This window comes from Plectropomus leopardus, chromosome 10 (genome assembly GCF_026936395.1).
Source record: "Plectropomus leopardus strain MGB_pleo_1.0 chromosome 10, ASM2693639v1, whole genome shotgun sequence".
NCBI classification, from domain to species: Eukaryota; Metazoa; Chordata; class Actinopteri; order Perciformes; family Serranidae; genus Plectropomus; species Plectropomus leopardus.
In genome coordinates, this window is record NC_142185.1 from 1,395,431 (window position 1) to 1,422,899 (window position 27,469).

At 41.5% G+C, this 27,469-nt stretch overlaps 1 protein-coding gene and 1 pseudogene across 1 annotated transcript in view; one reads left to right on the forward strand and one right to left on the reverse strand.

Annotated features, from left to right (window-relative positions):
- The window catches only part of LOC121949058 (contactin-associated protein-like 5), a 362,843-nt gene that overhangs the window by 73,246 nt on the left and 262,128 nt on the right, over nt 1–27,469 (forward strand). The window lies entirely within an intron of this gene.
- LOC148188449 (uncharacterized) lies at nt 3,893–4,761 on the reverse strand (annotated as a pseudogene).

Here is a 27,469-nt window from a genome sequence, read left to right on the forward strand (position 1 = left end):
TAGACCCTCACATCACCCAAGGAAAAACTCCCCAAAAAGAACCCCTGTAACTGGGAAAAAAAAAAAGGAAGAAACCTCAGGAAGAGCAGTAGAGGATGATGAGGGATCCCTCTTCCAGGACGGACAGACAAGCAATAGATGTTGTGATAGCAAATGAAATACAATCATGGCAAAAAGGAAAGAGAAAGAGAGAGGGGGAGAGAGGCACAGCAATAATAGAAACAGATGCATGTCATATTACAATAAGGGTAGGTGTGAAATTAGTAATTGCACTCTATGATGATGTTGAGGGAGATGATAACAGTCTCATGCATATGTTGAAAGGGAGGTGTTCAAAGGCAAGATCACAGCATCGGCTCAACCAGGACCAGACCACAATCAGGGTGAGCGAGGGGCACAGTATCAGTACAGCCACAGCACGAGCACAACCAAAGGCAGGGTCGCAGCATCAGCACAGCTATCACCACGGTCAGGCACAGTCAAGGTTACGGCCAGGATCCAGGGAAACTAGGAAACAAGGGAGCAGGAACGCTCCCGAGAGGCAACAGGATTAGCGTAGTGCAATTCAACAGACCCAGGCTCTGTAATCGCGAGCCCCAGGTAGTGAGAGTACCACATGGCTATCACAGAGCTAAACTAAGCTTGCAAATGGCAATGCAGTTAACAGACATGCATGATTTCTGATGGCAGCATTGAGAGAAGGAAAGGAGCTCAGCGTATCAGGGGAAGTCCCCCGGCAGGTTAAACCTATGTCAGCCTAACTATGGGCTGGTCCAGGCAGCCTGAGCTAGCCCTAATTATAAGCTTTATCAAAGAGGAAAGTCTTAAGTCTACCCTTAAAAGTTGAAATGGTGTCTGCCTCCCTGACCGAAAATGGAAGATTGTTCCATAGGAGAGGAGCATGGTAGCTGAAGGCTCTGGTTCCTAACCTACTTTTGGAAATTTTGGGAACCCCAAGTAACCCTGCATTTTCAGAGCGCAGTGATCTTGAGGGTTGGTAAGGAACTATGAGCTGTGACAGATAGGACGTAGCCTGACCATTTAGAGCTTTGTAAGTAAGGAGGAGGATTTTAAATTTAAATCCTGGATTTCACAGGGAGCCAGTGCAGAGAAGCTAAAACAGGAGAAATGTGATCCCTTTTCTTGCTTCCCGTTAAAACACGAGCAGCAGCGCTCTGCACCAGTTGGAGAGACCTAAGGGATTTATTGGGGCAACCAAATAACAGGGAATTACAGTAATCCAGCCTAGAAGTGACAAATGCATGTACTAATTTTTCAGCATCTGTTTGGGACAGGATATGTCTAATTTTTGCGATGTTATGCAAGTGAAAGAAAGCCGTCCTTGAAGTTTGTTTTATATGGGAGGCAAAGGATAAATCCTGGTCAAATAAAACTCAGAGGTTCCTTACAGTTGTGCTAGAGGCCAAGGTAGTGCCATCTAGAGAAATTACATTGTTGGAAAAGGAGCTTCTGAGGTGTTTTGGGCCAAGAACAATAACTTCAGTTTTGTCTGAATTCAACATCAGGAAATTACGGCTCATCCAGGCTTTTACATCCTTAAGACATGTTTGAAGTCTAGATAGTTGATCAGTTTCATCTGGTTTCATAGATAGATATAATTGCGTATCATCAGCGTAACAATGGAAATTTTCTAATTTCTAATTATGTTGCCTAGAGGATGCATATATAAAGTAAAAAGGATTGGTCCAAGCACCGCACCTTGTGGCACTCCAAAGCAGACCTTTGTATGTGCGGAGGGTTGATCATTGATGTGAACAAATTGGGAACGATCTGATAAGTATGACTTAAACCAAGCTAGTGACGTTCCTTTAAGGCCAATTGAGGTTTCAAGTCTGTGCAGTAAGATTTGATGGTCAATGGTGTCAAATGCAGCACTGAGATCTAATAGGATTAAAACAGAGACCAGACCCGTGTCAGAAGCGATAAATAAGTCGTTATTAATTTTTACTAGTGCCGTCTCTGTGCTATGATGAACTCTGAAGCCTGACTGAAAGTCCTCGAATAGACTGTTGTCTTGGAGAAAGTCACAGAGCTGATGAGCAACCACTCTCTCAAGGATTTTAGAAAAAAAGGGGAGATTAGATATCGGTCTATAGTTAGCTAAAATCTCAGGGTCAAGAGTGGGCTTCTTTAGATGAGGTTTAATGACAGCTACTTTAAAAGACTGAGGTACATAGCCTGTTAATAAAGACGTGTTGATTATATCTAATAAAAAGTTGTCTAATATAGGCAAAACTTCCTTAAGGAGCTTAGTTGGGATGGGGTCTAGCAGGCATGTTGATGGCTTAGATGCAGAAACCAAAGTATAGAGTTGATGAAGGTCAATGGGGGAGAAATGGTCCAGATAAATTTCAGGCCTTGCTGCCATATCCAGGCTATCTGAATTCGGGGTCAGGTCAGTTGAGGGCAAGAGGTGATGGATTTTATCTCGAATAGTTAAGATTTTATTATTAAAGAAATTCATAAAGTCGTCACTGCTTAGGGCCGAAGGAATACAAGGCTCTATGGAGCTGTGACTCTGAGTCAACCTGGCTACAGTGTTGAAAAGAAACCTGGGATTGTTTTTGTTTTCCTCAATTAATGATGAATAATAGTTTGCCCTGGCATGGCAGAGGGCCTTCTTATACACTTTAAGACTGTCCAGCCAGACTAAACGGGACTCTTCCAGTTTGGTCGAACGCCAATGTCTTTCAAAGTTTTGCGATGTTTGTTTCAATTTGCGAATCTGGAGGTTAAACCATGGAGCTAATTTTCTTTGTTTCATTATTTTCTTCTTGAAGGGTGCAACAGTGTCGAGAGCTGATCGCAGTGAACCAGTAGCATTATCGATGAGAAAGTCAATTTGAGAATGACTTAAGTTAGTCGGAGTATTCTCAGTCGCTGTAAGACATGGTAATGATGTCAAAGCAGAAGGAATTAGTTTCTTAAATTTAGCCACTGCTGAATCAGATAGACCTCTAGAAGAGTAGCTCTTACTGAGAGGCTTGTAGTCAAGTAATAAAAAATTAAAAGTTATTCAATAATGGTCTGACAGAGCAGGAATCTCAGGAGAGACTAATAAATCTGCAATATCAATGCCGTATGCAAGGACTAGATCGAGCGTGTGATTGTAGAGGTGGGTGGGTTTATGTACACACTGACTGAAGCCTATTGAATCCAAAAGTGTGGAGAAAGCAGAACTAAGGCTATCACTATTAACATCCATGTGAATGTTAAAATCCCCTATGATAATAATTTTGTCTGATTTGAGCACTAAACTTGATATAAGCTCAGAGAATTCAGATAGAAATTCAGAGTATGGGCCGGGGGCGTGGTACACTATGACAAATAGAATTGGCTGTAGAGTTTTCCAGGATGGGTGAGAAAGACTAAGAAAAAGGCTTTCAAATTAATTATAGTTTAGCTTAGCCTTAGTGTGAATTGCTAAGCTTGAATCAAAAATAGCAGCGACTGGCCCTCCTCGGCCAGTGTCCTGCGCAATGAGACTATTTATATGACCAGGAGGAGTGGATTCATTCAGGCTAACATACTCATCAGGACAAAGCCAGGTCTCAGTGAGGCATAATAAATCAATATGGTTATCCAATATTAAATCAGTGACTAAATGAGCCTTGGTTGATAAGGATCTAACGTTCAAGAGTCCGCATTTAATTCTCCTGTTATGATGCTGTATGACAGGAGATGAGTTAATTTTTCTGAGATTTTCATGTACAACTCCCCTTTTGTTTATTTTAGCATTAAACAAATGAAGTGGTCGGGGGACAGACACTGATTTTATAACATTTAGATTATGGGTGTGTGACTGTGCTAGAGGAAGCTCAGAGGAGCATGTAAGACTGCGACTCTGAAACCTGGTCCCAACTCTGGTTTGTCATGGCTTTGGGTCTCTAATAAAATCGGCCAGATTCTTAGAGAGTAGAGCGGCTCCATCCAAAGTGGGATGGATGCTGTCCCTCCGGATAAGACCAGGTTTCCCCCAAAAGGAGTGCCAATTATTAACGAAGCCCACATCATTTTCTGGACACCACCGCGACAACCAGCGATTGAGTGCTGACATGCGGCTAAACATGTCATCACTGGTCACATTGGGGAGGCGTCCAGAGAAGATTACGGTGTCCGACATCGTCTTGGCGTACTCACACACTGACTCTATGTTAATTTTAGTGACCTCCGATTGACGTAACCGGGTGTCATTGCTGCCAACGTGAATAACAATATTACTGTATTTACGTTTAGCCTTAGCCAGCAGCTTTAAATTTGACTCGACGTCGCCTGCTCTGGCCCCAGGGATACATTTGACTATGGCCGCTGGTGTCACTAACTTCACGTTTTGCAAAATAGAGCTACCAATGACCAGGGTTGTGTCCTCGGTCGGTGTGTGGTTGAGAGGGGCGTACTTATTTGAAACGTGAAGGGGGGGTGGGTGGTGTACCGTGGGCTTTGGCTTACTATGCTTCGTTCGGACAGTCACCCAGCCTCCCGGCTGCACGGGGGTTGCCAGGGGATGGCTAGCAGAGGCTATACTATGTTGGTCCGCACCGGCTACAGGGGGCTTGCTAACTATCACAGCTAAAGAGGGATTATCCACGCTTCCAGATCGCTAAGCCTCGCCTCCAGCGCAGCAAATAAACTACACTTGTTACAGGTACCACTATCACAAAAGGAGCCAGAGGAGTAACTAAACATCTGACACACTGAGCAGGAGAGAGCAGAAGAGGGAGAGGAGCAGGGAGAAGCCATAGCTAACCAGAGCTAATGCTAACGAAGCTAACTGGCTAACAGTGAGAGAGCAGTTGTGAATACACAGGAAAAACTGCTAAGAGGAGGAGACAGCTGTGTGTGATTAAGTAAAACTTATGTGAGTTTTCAGTCACAGACAGATAAAAGCAGTCGAAGTAAGGAACAAGTTAGAAGATTAGCTAAGAATCGCTCGTAGGAGCAGCTCAGAGACGCTACCAGAGGCACTGAAACAAGCACTGAATCTTAGTCAGAAGAAGGTTGAGCCAGCTTAGGTAAGGTGAATCTTGCTTGGGTTTGTTTTTGTGTTGGGGGGTTGTTCAGTGCTTAGCACTGGACTTTCAGTTTCTCTCTGCAACAATAGGTGAGGTCAGCTGACGCGGGTCACACCCTCTATTGATTGCCCAAGTGAAACCAGACAGGGGCGGTTCAGCTGGGCACAATCAGTCAAGTTGGAAACAGCTGTGACTGTGTTCAGGTACCTAAAAGGGCACAGACTGCGCTTGAGCGTCAGCCCACACATGGTAAAGACCTGCGAGTCAACCTGCGCGAGTCCACCGAGCAAGGACACCGACTACCGCTGCCGCCTGTCTGTTTTCAGTCTAACGCACAATGTGTCTCTCACGCATCCCCGTCATTGTTGGCAACCGGAAAAGACGCACAGTCTGCCGTACACGCAATCCACAAAACCTGTCCGCTCTCCCAGAAAGTGGTCCCAGCCCACACACCATGGTCCCTGCTGCTGAAGCACGACTTTTCTACAACAGAGAAACACCCATCAATATTAGGAAAAGTAGTGTGGGACTTGGACTACCTTTGGTCTTTGGAACTGTCAGTCCGCAGTAAACAAGACAGAATTCATCAGTTCACTGGTGAAACTCTCAGACATTCAGGTCCTAGCCCTGACTGAGACATGGATCCGCCCAGAAAACTCAGCTACACCAGCTGCACTCTCCGAGTCCGCTACGCGAAGCCACACCCCTCGCTCCACTGGACAAAGAGGTGGTGCTGGCATGCTCATTCCTGACAACTGGTCTTTTTCCACACTGTGCCCGTTGAGCAGCAACACAATATTTGAATATCATGCTCTAAATGTCACTGCTTCCATCAAAGCATATATTCTGGTTGTTTACCGCCCACCAGTGGGTAATCTGGAATGGCTTTGTCTCTGAAATGGACATGTTACTCTCTGACATCCCTGATGATGGCACACCACTGATTGTCATGGGAGACATGAACATTCACATTGACAGTACTCTGGCAAACAACTTTCTGGCACTCCTCTCCTCCTTTGCACTTGTACTAGCTCCTTCTCCTCCCATCCACAAAGCTGGTAAAGTCCTTGACTTGGTGCTGACTTGTAACTGCTCCATAGCAGATGTGACAGTTACCCCTCTACACCTGTCAGACCATTTCTTGGTAAAATTTTGCAGCTGCCTTTCCGCAATTGCAGACACCCACTCAGACAATTTCCCTCCGCAGAAACCATAAGTCCCTCAGAGCAGCACAGCTGTCTGATGAGGTGAGCTCTGCCATGCCTGACCACTCACACTTCTCCTCACTTTCTGTTAATGAGGCTACAGAAACACTCCAGCCAAGAAAAAACAACCAAGTCCATGGCTCTCTGAAGTTCTGAGAGAACAAAGAACTGGACTCAGGGCAGCAGAAAGAAAGTGGCGTAAATCCCAAGAACCCACTGATTTGTCCTCATACAAACAGAAACTTGTTTCCTTTACCTCATCCTTGCAGTCTGCTAAGAAAGCCTTCTATCAGAACAAGATCTGTGCTGCTACTGATTCCAGAAAACTGTTTATGGTGTTTAACTCCTTGCTTTCTCCTCCAGCTGCTCAGCCTTCCACTACACTGACTCCAGACATGTTTGCCTCCTTTTTCACTGAAAAGGTGGCTGCAATCAGCAACGAGTTCTCTGAGCCTGACCAGCCCAGTCAGCTCAAACCCACTACTGCCGCTTCACTCTGCTCTTTTGCTCCGCTGACCGAGGATGAGGTCTCCAGACTTCTTCTGAGCTCAAAACCTACAACATGTCCTCTCGATCCAATACCCACCCGCATCCTGCAGACCATCCTGCCCACTATCAAACCTGCAGTCACACACATTGTCAATTCCTCCCTAAAAACTGGCACTTTTCCTGCTACTTTTAAGCAAGCCTGTGTCACCCCACTGCTCAAAAAGCCTAATCTCAACCCCGCCCAGGTTGAAAACTACAGGCCAGTCTCACTTCTACCATTTCTGTATATTCTGTAAATACTGGAGCGCGCAGTATTTAACCAGGTCTCTGAACACTTGCGGACAACCTACTTGACTCCTTTCAGTCTGGCTTCAGGTGTGACCATTCCACTGAGACTGCACTCCTGTAAGTCACTGAGTCACTGAGACTGGCTCGAGCTGCTGGTCAATCCTCTGTCCTACTGCTGCTGGACCTGTCTGCCGCCTTTGACATGGTGAACCACGGCAAGGAGAGGTGTCTAGATCACATGGCCTATCGACAGGGGTTCCTCAGGGGTCGGTGCTTGGTCCCCTACTCTTCTCTCTGTACACCACCTCACTCGGTGCAGTGATCTGCTCCCATGGTTTCTCCTACCACTGCTATGCTGATAACACTCAGCTCTTCCTCTCCTTTCCACCTGATGACAGAGCGGTCTCAGCTTGGATATCAGCGTGTCTGGCTGATATCTCCACATGGATGAAGGAACGCCACCTTCAGCTAAATCTGTCTAAGACCGAACTCATGGTCTTTCCAGCTTGTCCATCTGTTCAGCCTCGGATCAGTGTCCAACTAGACTCAAGCCTACTTGTGCCCACAAACTCAGCCAGAAACCTGGGTGTCATGATTGATGACCAGCTGACCTTTAAGGTTCATGTGGCCTCAGTTTCTCGGTCTTGTCCTTATGCCCTCTACAACATCAGAAAGATCAGACCCTTCCTGACCCAACAGGCCACACAGCTTCTGGTTCAGGCTCTTGTGATCTCACGCATTGACTACTGTAACTCTCCTCTGGCAGGCCTCCCTGCATGCTCATTCGAACCTCTTCAGATGATCCAGAATGCAGCAGCACGTCTGGTCTTCAACCAGCCCAAAAGAGCACATGTCACCCCGTTGCTAATTTCTCTTCACTGGCTTCCAGTAGCAGCCAGACTCAAATTCAAAGCACTTCTCTTGGCTTGCAAAACAATCACAAGAACTGCTCCAGCCTACCTGGAATCCCTGATCCAGGTCTACTCTCCTTCTCTCCACCTGAAGCACTTTTTTCCTTAAGTCTAAATTCTTGCTTGTGTTGTACGTCGCTTTGGATAAAAGTGCCTGCTAAATAAAATTGTAGAATTGTAGAGGCACAGACAAGATGCACCGGAAGTGATGTAACACGCTTACCCGCAGTACGTCAGCACGTCATCATCATTATTACTTTCATTCCCTGTAGTGAGATTGCATGATTTATGAATGGCATATCCAAAGGAGCTGGCATACATCCAGAACTTTTCAAATCCAGAAATGTGGAATTAGGATCTTTTTTAATCCATTCAGTCATATATCTCATTTATCAAGCCCAATGATAATCGCTTGTTAGGCAAGCTAGTCTAAAAGCTAGCCTTTATCAAATGATCACTGCAGCTTCTCCAATTTAAGTCTGGGGCATTTACCCTTCCATACAAATTTACAAACCAAACTATGTGGTGAGTTGAAAAACTTCATTGAAATATAATTGGGTGGCATCTGCATTGGATATAATAACCCCAGTATAACATTCATCTTTATAATGGCAACCCGTCCAAGGAATGGTAAAGGGCTCCATCTTTGAAGATCTTTTCTAATTTCATTTACCACTCGGTCTAGATTCATTTTAACCATATCATCAAAATTATAAGAAACATAAATGTCTAAGTACCTGAACCCATTAGGAGACAATTGAAAAGAAATATATATCTTAATAAGTCAAGACCACAGAAATTCCCTATCCGTAGAACCAATGATTTCCCATAGTTGACTTTATAGCCAGAAAATGCCCTACACTCATTGATTATCTGGATAATAGCTGGGACTGAAGATGGGATTATTCAAAAAAGAAGGACATCATCTGCATACAAAGAAAAATGGATAGATGAATGAATGGATTTTTTCTTTTGTCTGGATACTGGTTACTGTTGCATTGGATCTTATCGTCTCAGCTAAGGGTTCCATTACTAAGGTGAATAATAAGGGGGATAATGGACAGCCTTGTTTTGTACCTTTACTTATTGAAAAATGAGAAGACATAACCCCATTGGTAGGAATTGATGCTTGTGGTGCAGAACATAGTAGTTTAACCCAGTCGATAAATCGATCTCCAAAAGCATACTATTTTAAAGTTCTAAACAAATACTGCCACTCAATATGATCAAATTCTTTTTCTGCATCTAATGTTACTACCAGAGCATTAATCTTGTGATACTTTATATACTGTAAAATGCCCAGTAATCCCACAGTTTTTTGGTATAATGTGATTAAGACTTATCACAAGTAGTTTAGATAAAATTTTACAGTCCATGTTTTGAATACTTATTGGCCCATAGGATTCTGGGCCTTTGTATTCTTTTGGTATTATTATAATATTAGCTATTTTTACGATGACGACGTGTAGATGCAGCAGCCTATAGCTCCTTAAATTATTGCTACTTTTTTGATCTATTTTGCTCTGTTTCTATTTTTTCAACACCATGGCCCCTGCTGCTGAAGCACGACTTTTCTACAACAGAGAAACACCCATCAATATTAGGAAAAGTAGTGTGGGACTTGGACTGAATGCAGCAGACTGTGAGAAGATCCCCACAACCAGCATACGCCGAGCAGCCAGTCAGACAAGAGGGGAGAAACTAAGCCGAAAGTGCCAGACAAAGAGAGGGAGGAGAGCCGGCATCAGGCTGACCCGACTTGGGCCGAGAGCCTTCCAAGCCTTCTTCTGGCTAATCCCCGGTTGCCGGATAATAAAGTGGATGAGATGTGATTGAGGCTCACTCAACAACGGGAGATTGGAGACTGCTCCACACACATCTTCACAGAGACCTGGTTAACCCCTAATATCCTGGATCAATCTGTTTCACTGGATGGGCATACCTTGTTGGGAGCCATAAGGACACAAGACTCCGATGCAATTTCAAAAAATGCACTCCAGGGGTTGAATGGTTGAACTACTGGATGGAATCTTCATAGTAGCTGCTGATTTTAATCAACTCATCCTTCAACTCCAAAGATGTAGCAGAATCAAGGTGTAGTGCATGATGAGGACAACTCTTGATTGTGGAAGTCTAATACCTACAGAACTGGAACTTTGCTTACCTGCGTATTTTGAGGTCAAACTCACAAACACAAGCTATGCCTGTGTGTGTGTGGAGGGGTGTGACCTTTTGTAACCCCCTGACAGCGGCTGGCAGTCATAATTTTGCATTATGAGTCATAGTTATGTATTTTGGTATTGATTTATTAATTCATTAACAATTTTAATTAATTAATAAATCCCCTATTTAAACCGCTACAAAGGATAAATGTAATTTCATGAGACTAATACATCTACCCTCTATCTTCTTCTACCTTCTATTTGCAATAATTGTGGAAGTTTTTTGGTAGATAATGAGTGATTGAAAATTCTAGTTAAAAGGGGGGAGAGAATGCTTTTAAAGGCTTTATAAATCTCCTGGGGGGAGACCATCTGCTGCACAAACTTTTCCAGATGCTAAGGTACATACTGTATCACCTCTTCAACTTCTTTACAAGTTAAATCCATATCACAATTAAACTTATCTTCTTTAGACACACTTGGAAGTTTGATTCATTGAAAGAAGTCATTCATTTGGTCGTCCATGCCCAATGTTATAGAGGTATACAAGGATGAATAAAAGTCATTAAACACTTTGCCACTTAGTGATTTCTGTGTTAGTATAATGTAAGCTCCCATTCTTATCCTTAATTTTAGTAATGGATCTATTTGAAGATTTGTTACTTATAAGATTGGATAATGTACCTTCCTTATTTACTGGCATATTCATATACCTTGTGTTTTTGTTAAAATAATAACTTTTCAGCATTTTGAGATAGGAGTGTATTTAGATCAGTTCTTGTTCTTACAACTCTGTCCCAGTAAGCTTTGCACCCATTATGTTTATTTTAAGATTCAGCTTCTTGCAGCTCAACCTCAAGGCGTCTCTGTTCTTTTAGCCTTCTTTTCTTTTTAGTTGAACAATATGATAAATTTATGCCCCTTAAAAAAGCTTTAGTTGTTTCCTATAAATTTTAGGGATCTGTATATTCATAATCATTGTCCAGGATAAATATTTTTAGTTCTCTATTGGCCATAGAGCAATAGAGAAATCTGGGTCGGATAATATAGATATATTGCATTTCTAGCTATATATGTTTGAATTATTATTTGATAAGCACATACCTAAAAAGGCTGGCACATGGTATATGAATAGATCCAATATGTAATTTTACAACTTGTTCAATAGAGACTTTTGGAACAAGAAAAAAATCTATTCTGGAAAAAGACCTGTGCGGATTGGAGTAAAATGTGTAATCTCTATTTTCTGGGTTCAGCAGGCGCCAAACATCTATCAGACCTACTTCATCTAACATTTGACATATTACTTTTTGTCTATGGCTTGATATAGTTGGTAGACTACTGGGTTTTTTGTCCACTTTCCCATCCATCACAGTTCCAGTCAGCACCAATAATAACATTAGGGACACTTAAGCAATGCAGTTAATTGTGTGAACAGATTCACTTGAATATTTGGTGCAGCATCCACATATAAAATGCTTACCATTTCACCATATAAAAAAACAGAGAGAAAAACAAAATAACCATCTCAGACAGATTCGAAATGCTCAGTTTTTAGCAGCAGGTCCTTATGAATTAAAATAGCATCTCCTCTACTTTTGCTATTATATGTAGCAAAGAAAACTTGCCCAATCCAATCTTTCTTTAATTTCAGATGCCCAAAGTCCGTTAAATGAGTCTCCTGAAGCAATCCATTAGTTACTTTCTTTTCTTCTTTTACTTTCTTCAGAAAATCACACAAAACATAGAAAACATAAAAACAACATGGAACACAAACTGCACCCTTAAAACACAAAAAGCACAGAACCCCATCCCTCCCACCCAAATAGTTAAAGGCACAGCCCAAGACTGGATAATCTGTGCTGTGCCAAACCATATGCCTAACCACTAAATGAGGGAGCCTGTGTCTGTCAATCATTATTAAATGCAAAATGAAAAAAAGATCTAACTCTCAGCATTTACTATCTTGAAACTGGTATTATAAGAATAATAATAATGATAATTGAGAAATAATAATAACAAAATGAAGAAAACTAACTAACTAAATAAATAAATACATAAGGAAAAGAAGAAGACAACCAGTGGTGCTATTATCATTATTATAATTAGACAAGCACAGTGTCTAATTACAACTGACATGAACCTATTAACAGGAAAAAAATGTTTTTCGTTCTGTAGACTCTCCAAAGTCTATCAAAATAAAGTGTCCACATCTGGACCAAACTAATGATATTTGAGAGAGAAATAAATAAATAAAAATAAATAATTATTATTAGGTTTTTTAAATAAAGGTGGAGATTACTTTATCAGTCTTTGCTGCAACAGCGGGCCAACTGAGAGGGGCCCACTAGTCTATAGATTATGAAGGCTCACTAACCTGGATTTCATTCACATAGATCTCTGCCTCATTAAATGAATGAAACCTTAAGTTATTGCCTTCGTGGTCAATAGTTAGAGTTGCAGAGCATGGCATACCTTTTTACCAATTTTTGGATTTGGAAAGCCTTGCGTTTGGACTGAACTGCTTTGCTGAGGTTGGGGAAAAGGTGTACCCTTTTATCTTTGAAGTGTAGCTCTCTGTTCTCACGTGACAGTCGCAGGACCTTCATTTTATCCTGGTAGTTGAGGAACTTCACGATTATGGGTCGAGGTTCAGTAGATCGGTCCTGTCACACATGGCGACCCAATGGCTCCTCTCCATGCAGAGCGGAGTATATCAGGAATCAGGTGTCGCAGGAAAGCCATCATATCAGCTCCCTCGGATCCCTCTGGAACTCCTACAATCCGCAGATTTGACTGTCTGATCTTATTCTCCAGGTAGGCCACCTTTAATTGTTGCAAATTATGTATTAGATTTCCTTTTTCAAAAACTGCATTCCAATAATAATTAAGTTCAATAATAGTTCAATACAACTTAGACAGACAGGCCCTAGCAGAGCTCACTCATGCACACCCTCCCATTCCACCATCTTTTGTGTGTTATTGTTACCATTGTGTTAATGTTTAATGCTGCCTGTGATTTTATAGAAGCTTCTTGTAGAATCACTGTGGACGAGAACACTACACTAGTTCAGTAGCTCACTGAGAGCAACAACAGCTGTGTGAATCAAATAAAACAATAATACTTAGATTTTCTGCATCACTGATAAACTGAAGGTCTCCATGTAAGATGTGAATAATAATAATAATAATAATAATAATAATAATAATAATAACACTGACAATAATAATAAATGAATACATGGATAAAACTGGCATTTATGTAGTGTTACAGCTCCAAGAGTGAATGAAATGCATTCATAACATTTTCTCTCAGCTGACAGTCTGTATGGCTAATATACTGACTCTGATTATAGAGTGATGTTTCACAGAGAAACTGTGAGAGGAGCTTTTCAGCTGATTTCAAGTGAAAACTCAGTACATAACTTGCTCCCGACCAGGTATGCATAAACTACTATGGTGATCTAGCCTAGTTAAAAGAGAACCACCTTCATAGGATTAAATAACCCTGGCTTTAGACTCAACATACCTCACTAAGACACTAATCTTCCTTCATCCTCATCCATCATCATAGCAGCTGAACTGCAGCAGTAAAAAAAGTCAAATTAAAAGAAATGTATAACTTTAATAAAAATTACAACACCACACTGTTGTGGTGAATCAAGTAAGGACAGTTTAAATGCACAACGAATCTAAACAATACATATCTTCATTATCATCCTTGGCATGTCGACAGTTTGAATTACTTTGTGATCATTTTGACTTAACAACTCCTTAAGGACTTAAATTGTAGACAAAAAAGTTTAAATTTTTAAAGTTAAAATTATATATGTAATAATAATAATAATAATAATAATAATAATAATAATAAAGTGAGTATCTCACGCTTGTGATGATATCCCCCAATTTTTGTTTGGTCAATATTTTTTAGGCTTATTTATTTTCAGTTATTGTTTTAAAAGTTGCTAAAAAAAAAAAAGTCGACACATCCCTCAAAATGTAGCAGAATTTAAGGACAAATTTTAATTTTATTTTTTAAAGTACTATTAAAAACTGACTATCTACCTTGCACCTTGTAAAATCACTAATAAGAGGACATGCTATTTACTATTCATGTGTCGAATATGCAATATTATTTTCATTTATCCCATCAAGACAGACAGAAATGTAATATCAAGTGCTAATGTGTGGAGGTTTTGCCATAATTGTCTTGTGTTTAGACATGAATGATAATACTTAGGCTGAATATGACATTTCATGATCATATTCATTAAACTCTCCATGCCTGTTTATAGTGTGGATCCTAAAACCAGCCTACAGGCATATGACCACAAACACCTTGAATGCTACTGTGCAACAAATCATGCTGAATTGTTGGATACACTATTACCTCTGACTTCTGATCTGAAACAGATTTTGGTGATTTCTGGATGGATTTTGGTCAGGTATAATTGTAATTATTAGAAGTGACAGTAGCCACATGCTACAAATGGCTTTTGGGACATTTTCCTCTTCTAACAGAAAGAAAGACATCCACCCTGTAAACACTTCCATTAAGACACAGCACTGAGGCGTCCTGAGCTGTGTTTTCACAGAGCTCAAGTGCTACAGTAAATGGGGCTGGTTCTTAATCACTTGCATTGATGCAGGCTTCCTCGAATTCAGCCTGCGCTTGGGACAAATTGTCAACTGACTCATTAGCGCCACTCAGAGTATTGCTGAGCAGTTGTCACCTGGCTCTCAGTCTATTAATCTATGTGAGGGATCATGTGAGCCTTTAAAGACCAAACCAGAGATCTGGAGCCTTGCTGCAAGCAACACTGTCATTATAACCTTTGATTATCGACACTGGTCTCTGACAAACACTCACCAACAGATTTCAAACCAGAGGCGTTTAACAAGCTAACCTGACTTTATGGTTTTCAGTTGGCTAAAAATGAAGCTATATTAACAAAATTTGACTATTTCAATGAATACATCATAAATGTAAGAAACACACTGGCCACATCACTGCGGTATATGCAGTGGGCCCAAAAGCTTTGCTAAGCTTGTCTATTGGCCTGGGCATTGGACACAGATTTTTGGAGGGACTGTAGACTTCTTTAAAATCCAAATAGTGGACTATGAGTGTGAACTAGTCCATTTGTGGACAAGTGTGAACTGAACTTTGAGTTAGCTCATGTGAAGTGTGACCTTGTACCACACTGGCTTTAAGTGCTGTGTGCTAACTAAGCTAGCAGCTAGTGCTGGGGTTAACTCACCCAAATATGGTCAGTTATGGCTTCAAAAAAAACCAAGAAGACAGACGCCAAAATTCCAAAGTTGAGGCTTCAGAGCAGAAGTGCACAAAACAATTGTTGATGTCATGGTCGCTATGTTCATTATTTTAATTAGTTTATGTTTTGAAAAGAAAATTATAAAGTCATGAATTCGATTTTCAAGACTGGATCATCTTTTAAGAAAGTCAAACATAACAAGAATTCATAAAGCTCATAAAACACAAGAAAAGAGTGGTGAAGGGCTGAGATATTTTTGGATGCCAACCAGGATGTTAGCATTACACTGGTTCCCTTGTGAAAAACCTTATGGGATTTTTGATTATCGCCAAAAATAAGCTCTGTGACAAGCAAGTTATGATACTTATACGTTTTGTTCAGCATAATAATCTTCACAGATGAACACAACTTTTGTGTGTTTTGAAGCGTAAATGAAATCGCCAGAAGCAAAAAGCTATTGTTCAGCTATTAAAAAACTACATTGTGGTCGCATGACTAAAACATCACCACCCCAAATCATTCAACTTCACTGTAAAAACATATTAAAACACAATTGAAAAATATAATTAACATAAATCTACAAGCTCGATCGCAATTGTTGCTATAAAGCTGTAAAGGCCGCTAGTAGGTTAAATGAGTTTCTTTGTCCGGTGTGATGACGTCTAACATCCCAGATAAACAATGTAGTCCAATTTGGCCACTTGTTAGCAACCACTTTTTTTTACGATGTATAAGGCCTCAAAAGTTCAAAAACTGAGTTTATACAGACATATTTTATGTTGCAGAACAATATGTCTAAATATCTAAGTCTAATTTTCTAAAGTCTAAATTTCTAAGTGCTTTGGCAGTGCTTCTAAATTTCTAAGTGCTTTGGCAGTGCTTCTAAATTTCTAAGTGCTTTGAAAGATTAGTTCTGGGGCATATCAAATTCACCCTCTCCCCCAACTTAGTCCAGCACCAGTATGCATATAGGGCAAACAGATCCACTGAGGATGCCATAAACACAGTCCTCCATACCACACTGACACACTTGGAGCAGAAGGGGACATATGTCAGGATGCTGATTGTGTATTACAGCTCAGCTTTTAACACAATTGCAGGACCTTGGTCTCAGTAACCATCTGTGTCTGTGGATTAAAGACTTTTTTATAAACCGCCCACAGACAGTGAGACTTGGCCCTTACATCTCCCCAAGCCTGACCCTCGGCACAGGAGCACTGCATGGTTGTGTGCTTAACCCCACCCTCTCCTCCCTCTATACATTAGACTTCACACTAACACACCCCACAAATACAATCATAAAATTTGCAGACAATGCAACAGTGGTAGGACTCATCTCAAATGGCGAGAAATGAGACAGTGTTCAGAGAAGAGGTCTGCAAATTAACAGAATGGTGTGCAGTGAATAACCTGGAGCACCTGCCACTAAAGATAGGAGAGGAGGAGGTGGAGAGGGTACCCAGTTTCAAATTCCTGGAAACCCACATCAGTGAGGACCTTAGGTGAACTGTAAACTCCACCGCTCTGGTAAAAAAGGCCCAGCAGAGACTATACTTCCTCAGGACGCTGAGGAGGATCAACCTCTCTGCAAAGTTGCTGGAGTCTTTCTACCACTGTTTTGTGGAAAGCATCCTCACTTACTGCATCACTGCGTTGTATGGGAACTGTTCAGCGGCAGACAGGGTGGCTCTCCAGAGGATGATGAAGGTGGCAAAAAAAATCAGTGGACTACCACTGCCCCCCCGGAAGACATTTACAGGTCTCGCTGCCACGGCAGAGCCTGCAGGATTTTAAAAGACAGTACCCACCCATCATCTGTTTACACTGCTGCCCTCTGAAAGATGCTACAGGGACCTGAAATACCACAGTCATACATGAACTGAACTCTCACCCCCCCAATCCTCCTCCCAGCCCTACCACCACTGCAATAATTCCACTGCATATGCACTTTACCATTTGTACAGCACCTCATTTTTTTGTGTATTTATCTTATTTAACAGTTATCTATTTTAATGTGTGAATATGTGAGTGTGTTTGAGCAGAGTGAATGGAAAGAGTTTTTTTTATGAGAGACAGTAAATCTTGTTGTTTGTGGACATAGAATGACAATAAAGGCATTCATTCATTCATCCATCTTTAGCCTATGTTAACCACAGACCATATTTAAGGCGTACCAAAAACCCATTCAAAAAAACCCATAGACTTTGAGACTAGGGAGCTTAAGTGGAAAAAGGCTAACAGACATTTTAGGACTCATTACTTCACCACTCCATAAGAACTCTGCACTTTAACATCTGGAAAAACTCTCAATATATTTCATTAAGAGATTTATCAGCAGGTCAGTCAAATATCACTTTATAAATTAGTGACCTGATAATCTGAATGAGTAGCTGGCTTTACAACACATTTTGTGTTTTGTCCTGTCCACAACTTCATGGTTTTGGCATGGACTCCCCGGTCTGTCTGGGGCGGGGTTATTTCTGTAGTGATGTTTCTGAGAGCTTTGATCAACTCCTGGTCCAAACAGCCCTCCATGATGGTGTTTCCTCATTTTAGTCGTCTGTGCTCAGCCATGTTTCTTATCCAAAGCCATTCTGTTCTGAGCCTTTTTAATGTCATCTTTCTGTTTGTGTTGTGGGGGGTGGGCCAGGAAAGAAGGGGTTGGTTCATATATTTTTTTTTTTTTGTTGTTGTTTTTTTTAATGTTTTTAACTTGTAAAGCACTTTGTGCTACATTAAATGTATAAAAAGTGCTCTATAAATAAAGTTTGATTTGATTTTGCTGGGAGCTGTTGTTTACTCAGCTGGATCCCCGTGCAGATGGTGTCAGCTACTGCCTTCAGCACCTGGTCATGGCGCCATGTATATCTCCCCTCTCCCAGGGCTTTCGGGCAGCAACTAAAGATGTGCTCCAGGGAACCACATGCTAGACACAGTGGGCACGTTGGTGTTTGTGCTAGTCCTCGGCTATGCAGGTTGGATGGGCTTGGGAGGACATCATACACCGACTGGATCAGTAACTTGAATCTTGCTGGTTCTGACTTCCAAATTTCTGTCCAGGTTATCTTTCGGGCAGATGCATGGTTCTAATTGGTCCAAGCTCCTTGCTGGCACATGGCCACTGTCCTGCTGTGACGTTTCTCCTCCACCTCTGCACGGCTGGCATCTCTCTCTCCCCTGGGCTTTGTTGTAGCAAGGTCTTGTATGGCTAGTCCTGCAAATCCAACTACCACAGAGCCTACAAAGACACTGTGCCTTAGCCTCGCTTCTGCGTGGTCGACTGCCTCCTGAGCCTGCCACTTCCTTACGGTTCTGACCACGATGCCTGCAGATGAGTCTCTATAAAGAAGCACCTCCCTGGCTCTGGTGACTTTAAATTCCTCTGTCAGGCTGGTGAAAGGAAGTTGCAGCTCGCTTGTGTGACCATAAAGGGCAATGCTGCTTAGGCTCTTCAGCACCCAGCCACCTCCGAAGGGACTTGCTGATGTTGCGCTTGAAGCCCTCCACGGTGGATATTGGGACTTTGTATATCAACAGTTGCCACAGGAGTCTTGGCAGGATACCATGTTGATATATCCATGCCTTGAACTTCCCCGGTAGGCCGGATTTGTCCACTGCTAATAGCCAGGTGTTAATTTCCCTCTGGGTTGACTGGACCGCTGCCTTCTCTGGGTACTGTTGAAAATCTTCCTGTGGCTTTTCACGGGCTTCTCCGACACTGATGGAATTAGGATGCCGTCCAAGTGAAAGCGCTGCTTGTATTCCACTCTCCCCTTCCATCGGATTATGCCATTAAAAAAAAATCAGCTTTAATGTTTAAGCTTTTCATGTTTACTGTAGATATATGGGTCCTTCACCAGAGGCTGCTGGAACTCATAGATTGCTTCACTTCTCATGTGTTCTCAGGCAGCTCCAACAAGGGTCTTACAACTACACTGCTGTGCTCCATAGACTCACATACAATCTTTTCAGATTTTCAGGCTGGTTTTGTGGACCTTGAGCTAAATGTGCCTGGGGCATGTGTGACAATGCTACTTGTTACCTGGAGAGACTGAAAGGAGATATGTGTTTCTTCTTGTTTTTTAATGTTTAAAACAGTGAAGAAAGACCTACGGGGCTTGACAGTGGAGAGGATCAGAGAAATTTGCTGACATTAACCAGCCGTGTATTATCGCAGTGTGTGCTGATGAACAGTGTTTAGAGAATATTTTTCCCCCTAATGCCTCTACAACACGAGTTTGTCTATTCATCTGCCTGTGCAAATCTGTGCCGTGGCGTGATTTCGCTGTGTGGCAGCATACACCATCTTTGTGTGTGCACTACGGAGATAACTTAATGTCATTGCTGGTTCCTTGACTGACCTGACCTAACTTCTGCCTCCTCCCCACTGGTGTGTTCGCCCCTCCCGTGTGCTTTCCCAGCCTGTTTTCATTGAAGACTCATAAAATATCACTGTTTTGATATAGTGCTTAATTGTTGTAAGAACATGATGCCAAAAACCAGCTTTCCTGCGCGCATGAAATGCTGCTGGATGGCGTCAGCCAGTGGACAACTGGTGGACGGCCAACAAACCCCTAACTTTGTTGCTTAATCCCACACCATCCATGCCAGCATGTGTGTTTGTTCCCTAAACATAACCACATGCAGGGTAATCCCACTATGTGCTTGGTATCCCAGAACATCAAGAGCAGATACACGAAAACATGATATGTAGAGCGTTCTGGCTGGTATTGGATCCTCTGCTTGCCCATGGACATGTCCTGCCTGCTCCTCATAGTACCACAGCACACATTTGAACTGTCTTGTGCGTGTTTGTGCATCCTGCAGATGCCAGTGACTCACCTCCTGCTGTTTGGTTGTGTCCTGCTGAAGCTCCTGGATCAATCCCATGCCTTGGGAGACCCCAAGCCAGGGAAGACTTTCCTGCAATTTCACTTGCCTGGTCATTCCATATTCTGCTACGAGATGCATTAAAGGAACTATGAACTTTCTAGACTTACCACTGTCCATCAATCCCCCTGTTCCTTATCCCCCAGTTACACCTACAGTATTTTTACCAGCACATCTTCACCTACCAGACTGACAGTGTTGATTGTGCTTCCCAGCCTCTGAACCCCAGACCCTAAAACCCTTATCCTGGAGCTTGCACCTGACCTGGTATCTGCACCTGAATGCACCTTTTTGCTGTCTACTCCAGTTTATTGTTCATTGTTCATATTAATCTCATTGCCAGCCAGTATTGCAGTCTTTGTGGTCAAAGAATGGCTTCTTATATTTACCCAACCCCCATACCACCCTGAGTGAAGACTGAGTTGCTCAGTTTGCTTCAATATCACTGTGTTTTGTGCCATGGTGGTGTTTCAAATTGCCATGCTTCACAAACTCTGTACTGTTTCTCATGGGCACATCGGCTTGGTGCTCTTTTCTCATATTTTCCATCTTTGAAACTGAAATTGATTCATAGTGAAAGTGGCTGTGAGGCAGGCCTAACGAAGAAATAACATGAATGCACTACTTCTGTCTAGGTCATTAAACTCAATAGGAATTACTTGCTAATTTAGGATTATATATCAGCAAACTGACCTACCATGATTCCTTGCTTTGTTATCAGAGGAAAACCTTAGATAAAAAAAAAAATGGAGATTAATGATACTCCATCTGAGTAAAGAATGAAGTTGTTGGACTCGCTGAATGTCCTGCTTAATTCCATCTGACTGCTTCTGTAATTACTTACCAAGGGATTCTTTCAAATGCTGATTTGAAGTGTGACACAAGTGGATTAATCTGTTATTTTGAAGGCTAATTTACAGCAGAGCTGACACAGATGTTGATCAGGGGAACTGTTATCCAAGTAGCAGTGGATCTGTGATTATTGTGATAGAAGCATAAGGCTCTTCATCAGTCAGTGAAATCCTGCTTGCCTTTTTAAAAGGGACAGTTTAGAAGGGACTTTTAAAAGGGACCTTTGAAAAGGGACAGTCAGTTACTCAGTCACTCAGTTTGCAGTCTTCCTCTGTCTCTATCATCATTTTTAGCTTCACTGGCTGGTGACCTGACAAACCACTGAGGTCATACTAAATGTCTGATTTTCTTCAGGTTATAGAGTTAAATTATTGTTCCTGGCATTTTCATTCCATTCGATTTTAAAGGTCAATGATACACTTTTAAAACTTGCTTGAGCTATATAATCCATCGCAGTTAACATCGATTTAGCTTTCATTTTTGTCAAAGTTAAAATATCAGGCCTTTTGTGTTGTGCCTGCAATTTTCAAATACTTTCCTAAGGTGTATTGTTTTTTCATTTGATAAAAACCTTTTTATTTTTATTTTTTTTTTACAGCTGCCTATCATTTTCACTCTGTGTTGGGACTGAGGGAGGAGTTCCCTCATGTTATCCTTTTCTGTTATCCTTTTTTGGCCCCCAAATCATAATCAGAAAGCACAGAGACGACACTGTTTTTGTGTCTTTGGTCGGAGATGATACTCACACCAGAGCTGACCCGTCACTTCAGGCTGCAGCCAGGAAATAAGACACAGGAAACTTTTGTTTGTGTTCAGGAGCTGCACCATTCATGAGTGCACCAACTGCAAACTCTACTGTATATTCAGTGCTACTTGATACTTCACTGCTAAAACTCTCTGCTTCACTCACTAATCTGCTGTCAACACACTCACCATCGCTCTCTCTTTCTCTCGCTTGCTCTACCACACACTCCCTATGCACATACAATCAAACACACACACAACTAAATCATGTTACCGCTTTCACACTTTCACACTTTCACAGCACAACCGTATCAGCATTTTCTCCGAAATGTTACTGGTCTTGAGGTAGAAAATGTGCAGAACAGATTTCCCTCACTGTTGACTCCTGCCTCATACATTCACACAAGTCCATTCAAGAAATGCAGGGATAGACTGCATGTGTAATAGTTATGGTATCTTACCAATGAATGGGATGTTAACTGATTAGGGTTAGGAGAAAACTGTCTCTATTTTCCCTATAACTCATGACAGATTTTTTTCCAGGACAGGAGCACTGGATGCACAAACTCAGGAAATGTCCTTCAGACTCACTTGTTAATCTTAAATGTATTATTGGAAACTTTATTCTCCTTATGTTGAATTGCAATAATGACCTGCAAATACTGCTTTTAATGAGAAGTACATTCAATCTTTGAAAAAAGACAATAAAAAAAATGATTGGTTTACTGTAATATAAAGTAAACATGTACTGTAGTTGAAGGAGCCAGTGTGATTTGCTAGCTTTACACTGTAAAGCTATTAGCTGTTGCTAACATATTATGCTCTGGGTATCCTTCTATGTCTGCTTTTTACTTTCCTGGATAGCGTTACTGTGATATCAACAAATGCACATGGATGACCCTTTACGTGGCTATGTTTAGGCATCAGGGCAACCAACACTGGGCGTCAACAAAAGCACATGCTTAGAAGGGAAGCAAACATTGGACTATCTCTGCTTTCAACATAAGAGCACAATACCAAAAGGCACCTGACGCATACACATGAATGTTCATCCAGCCACGTTCTGAAGTGGTGTTGCCTGTTTGTTTGCTGTCTGGCTGTCTGCCGGCATATAATAACACTGACCTGGCTTTTTCCAGCTGCTTTTTCGCCTGAATGTTGGCATTTGGTGTCTTCATCTTACAACAAAAGCATTGTCAAAGCAGAGGTATTTCATGAGTTCAGTATGAGAATGGGCATGGGCTGGTATTACATGCAGACATGCAGATCAGCAATAGACAGTATTCACAGATAAAATACAACAGTTATTACAAAGATCTTAAGAGATGTTAAAGGGTGAAGTTATGTTATGTGCACAAACTCACAAGCCATGCAACACAGAGTTAGCCAGGTTGTTACTCTTACATACACATATGCAAATACTCACATTTTTAAGGTGCAAAGCTGCTTGAAAATGACTTAAGTATCTCTTTAATTAGTTGAAACTACAGTATCTATAACTTTATTTTACTCTCATAAAAGCTTTAGTGGATAGCTTTAACTCATCATTCCATCTGCACCTTAAACCCACAAACACGACATATGAGACTCTGACATCTTAGAAAAACAAAAAAGAACTAATAACATTTCTATGGCATGTGACATGTTCTTAAATTAAAACATGGAGCTGTTCCCAGCAGGCTCTGCAGGCACTAAAACTATTTCTCCATGTGCAAAATGTGCATCTTCTGAAGCTTGTTGTTTACACCTCCTTGTAAGGGCCTAGTGGTGAGCCAAACGCTGAGCTGTCAGTCACAGAGACTTATGGATGGAGGCTGATTTGGATGCTGGCTTCTTGGCCTGTGGGATAATTGAAATCCTCTACAGCCATGAATGTGATTGTGTTATGGCATGCTTTCTATGCAAAGCTTTGGAGCTTAAATCTCATATACATGCGTGCCCAGACGTGCATCTGCATATGACGGCGCATGACTATGACCAACACTTTCGTGTTGGAGAAAGAAACAGAGCAAAGACTTTCAAGTGTTGCAGTGATGTTTGTTTGTTGAGGTCCACAGTGCAGCGGCTGCACACAGCATCAGGAGTCAGCCCCACACCCTGAGCACCAGAGGTTGTCACTGATGGTGCCCTGGATAAAAATAACAGATGCTGCCACTCCCTTCCTCTGTCCTGTTGGTTCCCCTGGGGAGTGATCATGGAGTGAAACGCACAGAGATGGATGACTGCGAACACATCCAGATTCAGGCTGTGAGCTTTTACTGCACCCTTTGGCCTCTAAGGTGTTCATCAGTCAATAACAGGCCTAAACAGCTCTGTAATGGAATTAAAATACACAGCACTCTTGCACATTGGAACATGAGTCCACTGACAACACTGACAGTGCTCAGTTGCTAATGTCACGTTATGATCAGTTTTAGGCAAGTTACTGATAATAAGTAATAAATTACAATTACTAGTTACTTGTGTCAAAAAGTAATTCATTTACTTTTAAATTACTGCATAGTGAAAGTAATTAGTTACTAAGAACAGTCATTTTTGCATTACTTTTTGTTATTTCCATTGATTCTTCAATTATATATGCAAACACATTATTTTAGTGTTGTTTTGGAACAGTAAGGACACGACTGTCAGATTCTATACACACTGGCCCCATTATCACTAAGTAAGGGAACAACAAAACACAATATTTTAAAACTTTTCATCCGAATATTTATTGTAATTTTAGCATGCCCTCAAACTGAGAATGAGTGCACTGTTTTGACAGTGTGAAATATTACACAGCCTGACAGATTCTCAGACACTTAACAATACTTTTAACAGGGTGGTTTATCATTTGTTACATTAACAGAAATTCAAATCAACTGAACTCCAATCACATCATCTTCAATAAGGGAGGACAATATAAAAGTAAAATTCCTTTCATTTATGAAGTCTTGCAAGCTCCTGCATTGCTGACAACACGGTCCTGTAAATGTTTCAAAATAAAATTCCTTTTGTTAGCAATTTATGGGATTCTGTCCACAGAGATTTTGTCGGGGCTGTTATTTTGAAAGGGACACGGGGAAGTTGGATAAAACAGACATCTCTGTAGTTCCTCATTTCTGTGACAGGAACCGTTTAAACTGCAGTAAAAGGTGGTCTAGAGTCAGTAAAATCATTAAAAAAAACATCATTTTCATTTTCATTTTCTCGCATCACACATAAAAATTGGCAAGACGTTGTTTCTGTAGATGTGCTGCAGCTGACACAGGTTGAGCTGCTCCTGACCACCGCTGCTCAGACCGATTAAAATACAGCTGCTTTGACAGTGCATAACATTGCCACACCAAAAGCCAGCTTTCGCGTCTGCATGAAATGCAGCTAGGTAGCATCAGGTCATAACTAAATTATGTCGTTACTGGTAGAGTTTTAACCTGATTTCCAGATTTTAATAATCTTTTTTATGTTCCATGATTATTTTTTGCCTTTTGGGTTTGATTTTTAAACAGCCTGTAAATACAATGCTTTTCAACAGCTGTATCTCAATCATTGGATGTTTCCTTAAAACTTAAAAATGCTTTTCAAGTTTTTTGCCTATTTTTTTTTTTTTTACAAAATTGAAACTGACAGAATCTCAAAAGTTTAAGATTTGAGTACCCTGCGCTGCCAGCCCCTTCTCATTATGGGGGAGGGGGGGGGGGTGCACAGCAATAATGGAAATGAACACATGTCATATTACAATAGCGATAGGTGTTCATTCATTCATTTCTGTAAACGCTTGTCCTCGTAAGGGTCGCGGGGGGGCTGGAGCCAATCCCAGCTGTCATCGGGTGGAAGGCGGGGTACAGCCTGGACAGGTCGCCAGACTATCACAAGGCTGACACATATAGACAGACAACCTTTCACGCTCACAGTCACACCTAAGGGCAATTTAGATACACCAATCAACTTGACCTGCATGTCTTTGGACTGTGGGAGGAAGCCAGAGACCCTAGAGAGAACCCACACAGACATGGGGACAACATGCAAACTTCGCACAGAAGGGCCCCCGCCCACGGACTGCACTCTATGATAATGTTGTGGGTGTTGATAAGAGTCCCTTGTGTATATTAATAGTGGAGGCACAGCTCATAATAATGGCAGTAGAAGGTTGCGTCAAGCACGAAGACAGGTGTAGCTTCAGACAGGACCACAACAATGGCAAAACCAAGACCACGATCAGGGCAAGCCAGGGGTCCAGTATTAGTGCGGCCCTAGCACGAGCAAGACCAAAGGAAGGGTCACAGCACCAGCACGGCTATCTCCACGATCAGTTGCAGCCAAGATTGCAGCCAGGATCTGGGAAAACTAGGAAACAAGGGCTAAAAAATGCTAACTAGGGGCTGGTCCAGGCAACCTGAGCCAGCCCTAATTATTAAATTATTTATTATTTATTATTTATCAAAGAGGAAGGTCTTAAGTGGAAACGGTGTCTGACTCCCGAAACTGGAGGATGATTCCATAAAAGAGGAGCGTGGTAACTGAAGGTTCTGGCTCCTATCCTAATTTTGGAGACTTTGGGAACCACAAGTAACCCTGCATTTTAAGAGTGCAGTGATCTTGAGGGTAGGTAACAAACTATGAGCTGTGACAGATAGGATGGAGCCTGACCATTTAGAGCTTTGTAAGTAATGAGGAGGATTTTAAATTAAATCCTGGATTTTACAGGGAGCCAGTGTAAAGAAACTAAAACAGGAGACATATGGTCCCTTTTCTTGGTTCCCGTTAGAACAAGTGCAGCAGCGTTCAGCAGTAAGAGACCTAACAAATTTGTTGGGGCAACCGAATAATAGAGAGTTACAGTAATCCAGCCTAGAAGTAACAAATGCGTACACTAATTTTCTGGCACCTGTTTGGGAAAGGATATGTCAAGGATATGTAATTTTACATAAATAACGTTACACAAGTAAAAGAAAGCAGTCCTAGAAGTTTGTTTTATATGGGAGGCAAAAGCTAGATCTTGATCGAATAAAACTCCAAGGTTCGTTTCAGTTGTGCTAGAGGCCAAGGTAATGTCATCTAGAGAAATTACATCCTTAGAAAAGGAGGTGGTTAGGTAAGGTGTTTGGGGCCAAGAATAATAACTTCAGTTTTGTCCAAATTCAACATCAAAAAATTACAGCTCATCCAGGCTTTTATTTCCTTAAGACATGATTAAAGAGATAACTGATCAGTTTCATCTGGTTTCATAGATATATAGATACAGTTGTGTATCATCAGCATAACAATGGAAATTTACAGAGTGATTTCTCATTATGTTGCCTAGGGGAAGCATATATAAAGCAAATAGGATTGGTCCAAGCACAGAACCTTGTGGCAAACTCGGAACAATCTGATAAGTATGATTTAAACCAGCTTAGTGCCGTTCCTTTAAGGCCAATTAAGTGTTCCAGTCTGCGCATAAAGATGGTTTGATGGTTAGTGGTGGCAAATGCAGCACTGAGATCTAATAGGATTAAGACAGAGACCAGACCTTTATCAGAGGATTTTAGAAATAAAGGGGAGATTAGATATAGGTCTATAGTTAGCTAAGACCTCTGAGGTGAGAGGGTTTGCTTCTTTAGAAGGGGTTTAATGAAAGCTATTTTAAAGGACTGTGGT